This window comes from Pteropus vampyrus, unplaced genomic scaffold (genome assembly GCF_000151845.1).
Source record: "Pteropus vampyrus isolate Shadow unplaced genomic scaffold, Pvam_2.0 Scaffold17, whole genome shotgun sequence".
NCBI classification, from domain to species: domain Eukaryota; kingdom Metazoa; phylum Chordata; class Mammalia; order Chiroptera; family Pteropodidae; genus Pteropus; species Pteropus vampyrus.
The window spans coordinates 480,700-485,448 of NW_011888798.1; the positions used below are offsets into that span (position 1 = coordinate 480,700).

Here is a 4,749-nt window from a genome sequence, read left to right on the forward strand (position 1 = left end):
TTAGCTTCCAAGATCAGACCCCATCAGGCTTATTCAGGGTGGCATGGCCGTAGACTCATGGTTTTAAATATTATCTCTATGCTGATGGCCATCACATTATGTCTCTAGTTCAGATGCTTATATGTATCTCTGCTTAGATGTTCAGTAGACATCCCAGACTTAACATGTCCAAAACTAGACTTCTCCTCTCTCTTGAAATCTTGCTCCATCTTCACCTTTCTATTTCACTTAATTGTAACTCCACTTTCTTTGCGACCAGGTCAAAAAATAAAAAGTATCTTTCTCACATTTAATATCCAGTCCCCCAGGAAATCATATTAGCACAAAATTTAAAATAAATACAGTTTCTAACCACTTCTCAGAACTTCCACTGCTGCAACTCCAGACGCAGCCAACGATCATCTCTTGTCAGAGTTCCTGCCATAATCTCTTAACAAATCTCCCAGTTCATTCTTGTTCCTCTACATGCTAGTCTTCATGAACCAGTCAGTATGTAATATTTAAACATGAAACTCAAATCATAAGATCCTCTGCTCAAAGCTCTTAAATGTCTCCCCTTCTTAATCAGCCTAAAGCTGATGTACTTATAATGGTATGCAAAGCCCTAAATGACCTGAGTTCTGTTTCCACTCAGACATTCTGGTCTTCACGTTCCTCTAACATGCCAGGTATGTTTCTTCTGCCTTAAGGACTTTGTGCTATCTTTCCTTCAGCTTGCTATGCTGTTCTACCAATTTTAACATGGCTCACTCTCTCACTTTCTTCAAGTCTTCCTCAAGCCACCTGTCTTCTGGGACACTGGATTTTTCACTTCTTCTAATCTGCCATTCAGATACCACAGGCTCCCTTCTGCATTTCCGATATCAGCAAGTAGGTGGGACAATGATCAACTCTCCTCCTCTAAAAACCTTGGGAAGTACAGAAGTAGCGGCTTTTGGTAAATAGCTTCTTCAAGTTCAGAGATGGCAAATACTACTTTTTGGTGCTCTCTCCATGGATTCCTAGGAATCTCCTTACAGTGAGAAGTGCTATGTATGTTGCATCCTCTAAAGAATAACCCTTTTTTGCAGATGACACAGGGTCCAACAGACTAATCTTTTGTCAGCTGAAGTATGTTTCTGTAACAGCTGTACAGTGAACTCTCAGCTGCTGCGTAATACTCATATTTAGATCCTACTGCGTGAATGATGAACATGCCGAGTAGATTAAATTCTTTTGTCAATATTGCTTCACCTTTCTTACAACCTTTACGTTTTCTCCAAATCAGGCCCTACAGCATGGGGATACTTTCTGACACAGGATTCTTATCTGTGCGACTTTTATTGCTGGTATTTACAATGGCTATACAGTTCAGCAATACCACATCTTCTTTCCAGAGAACCACTTTTCCATTGATATCCTTATTATAAAGAAAAGATGATTTAATAATGTCTTCCTGAAATCTTTCTTCTGCCCTATTAGAAGCATTTAATTTGTCTTTACATGAGTTGCCCCAGCTGAGTAGTGTATCTACATCCATAAATGGGGAAGGTACACCCAAGGGATCCATGGAATGAAACTTCAGCTTGTCTTTTCCCAAATTCATTAGCAAGTCAATATCTTCTGGAGTCTTTAGAATACTCAGGCCATCCCATCCAGGTGGCAGGTGAGGCAAGTTAAGTTCCTCATAGAAAGCAGGGAAGCAGTATCACAGTGCCTATTACATAATAAAAAAAACTCAATAATTGTTAATTGGTTTTCTTCTCACTTGATAACTTTGGTTAACAAGATTGCAGTTCTGATACTTTGTTATAATCACCTGCTCATTTGTCAGAAGACTTCCACTAAACTATAAGTTTCTTGAGGGCAAGGAATGTAATGAGATTACATTCATTCTACTAGTATTTGCAAATGAATGGATTGATTGAATGAAGCCCATATAAATTAGTTACAAGATTCCACCTTACTGGAAAATTTCAAGTAATGTCTGGATAATGATTCAGGAAGTTATTATTAATGGAATTAGATAAAATGCTCAATAAATATCCACCCCAATTCCTTACATCAGTTAAGAGTAATAGTGGTACATATCAAAATATATTTCATAGCAATGGCACTGAAACATTGCAAAAGTCTCAATTATCAAAAAAGAATTATTTTCATGATACTAGATTTACTAATACAGAAAAATAAACTAATATGTTTAAGAAATCTGTCAATAAAAGTTGAAATAAAAATGTTTTCTCTTAATATTGTTATCCGGAAATATTAATTTATCAAGTTATTTTCTCAACTATCTTAGTATATCAAATGTCATTATATAAATAAAGAAATCAGGGATTGTAAATTAATTTAGGAAGCATAATATTATGAGCATATTTGTGTGTAAAAACATAAAAAATAATTTTAAATAATAAAAGTCTATAATTTTTATAGAATCAAAAAGTTACACATAATTATCAATAATTATAATTTTTAAGAAGAGGAACTAGCTCATAACTTCCTAGAGAGCAATTTATCAATTTCCTAAAGTATTTTTCAAAAGATTTCCTAATTTTATTCTGCTGTAGTTGAACAATTTTTAAGTCCAAGTTATAAGGTATATCTTATTCCTTAATGACCAAGCTTTAGAAGATAATGATATCTTTTGTGATCGTAAAACAAATCCACGTCGACATGAGGATGGAAACATTTCTCATTTGTGCAAATTTCCAATAATTATGTAGAGTAGTGCTGTCCAGTGGAATGTAGTTAGTGAGATGAGGTTCTAGGTTACGCATGTAAAATGCAGAAATTTTTGTCATTATGGAAATGTTCATCTGGTCCAATATGATAGCCACTAGCCACAAAAAGGCTATTTAACACTGGAATTTGACTAGTGCAACAGAGGAAGTGTTCCAATTTTATTTAATTTTAATTGCAATATGGTGCCAGTGGCTACCATTCTGGACAGTGTAGTTCTAGAATTCCCCTTATGTTCTGAATTGGGAAACAAATAGACATTTTTAATCTACCTCTATACTACATCTGAGAATACATTAACTGGAAAGTTCTCTCATATGTTGATTATAGTGCAAATGTAAAACTGTTTTCAATATGCCATTTTTATAAATCTGAATTTCTTAAGAATAAACCAGTGGTGGAATTTACTCTAGATCCATGAAAATTAAGCAATCTTTGCTTGCATTATAAATCTTTGCTATTTTGATGTGCAATGTGAAACATGAGGTAAACCGATATCATTACATGTGTTCATATATATATATTATGTCATCAGTTTAAGCTGTTTATCTAAGAGAAACAGCTATTTTTAAAATGCAGATAAAGTAATGACTAAAATACTTTGTTGGCATTTATTCTAATAAAACACAGGTGCCACTTTTATGGTTTTCATAAGACACACAAATAAGAAAACAAAAATGTGTCAGGAAAGATTTTTTAAAATTGATTTTTAAAAAAGCATAAGCTACAACCCTGGTATTGCTAGGACATTTGTTTTCACAGGTGGGAAAAATGTTTACTAGATATTTTATAGTATATTATTAAAATAGATAATGTTTAAGTTTTGAAAATACATGACAGCTTCTTAAAGCAGGTGTCATTAAATGATCATGATTGGAAAGTTAATTTACAAGTGTTTCAATAAAATGTATTAATATCAACAAAATAGAATAGGAGTTCTTTTGCTAACATTTTATATTCTGCATCTATGATATCTGCCATTATTTGAGATGTTCAAATAAGTAAATCTAACACCCAGGAATCTGGGCATTTACTTCTAGGTGTTTTGTCTTTAGACAGTCTCTGCGATCCTAGATTTTAATTTATGTTTTAAACAGACATAAAATTAATGAATGTATATGGTTTAAACAAAACCAATGACATACTTTACCACTTAAGAATGCATTCTTCAATGAAAATGTAATTAAATGTATTTTAAAAGAAAAAAATACAAAGCAAATACAGAGAAAATCCAAATAATGCATCAGTTATTTAACTTCTCATTAATACCTGTTAGAAATGCATTCTTTTAACATGATTTCTAACCAGCTTACTTTGACAAATTATTTGATATCATTTATACATAAAATACAATTGTAAAAATAGAAAAAAGAAAATATAAAATGACAAGATGTTGGCAAAATTAAAAATCCAAGAGTTTAGGATAATATGGTGACTATAACTGAACATTAAATTTAGCCCAAAGTTTTCTGAGAATAGAAATATTTTTTAAAAAATTAAAAAGGAAGCCCAAGATATAGCAAACGTAGAGTGTTACAAATGGTTATGACATTGTAATGAAAGAGGATGAGTAATTTGACATTTATAACATTGTCCTTGATATTAAAATATACACTAGTCTGTGACAGTAGAAACCTTGCTTTTCTTTAAACTGAATTCCAAAAGTAATTTATTAATGATCTTTATGTGAGTGATATCGAGCAACATGATGAAAAATTCCCTCAATAGTGCTTTTGCAGAAAATGCACAGATGTACTTTATGTGACCATTTGATTTGGATGTTTTATTCTAGGGAAGTAGGCTAATGATGTCCAGTTGTATGGATTTCTAGTTCTAAATTGATTTTTCATAAAGCTTAGAAATTAAAAGAGAAGTAATTAGTTAGCATGTGTCTTAGGCATCGTTTTTCACATATAGATTCTCCAAGCTACATTCTCAATAGGACGCATTGTTAAACTGAACTGTAGTAAATGTCTGGAGACAAATGTTATATTGTGTATTAACAATATCCTCACTCTTTGTGGATAC

At 32.4% G+C, this 4,749-nt stretch overlaps 1 pseudogene; it reads right to left on the reverse strand.

Moving 5' to 3' along the window:
* Positions 1–746: 746 nt before the first annotated feature.
* LOC105288360 lies at positions 747–1,549 on the reverse strand (annotated as a pseudogene).
* Positions 1,550–4,749: the final 3,200 nt, after the last annotated feature.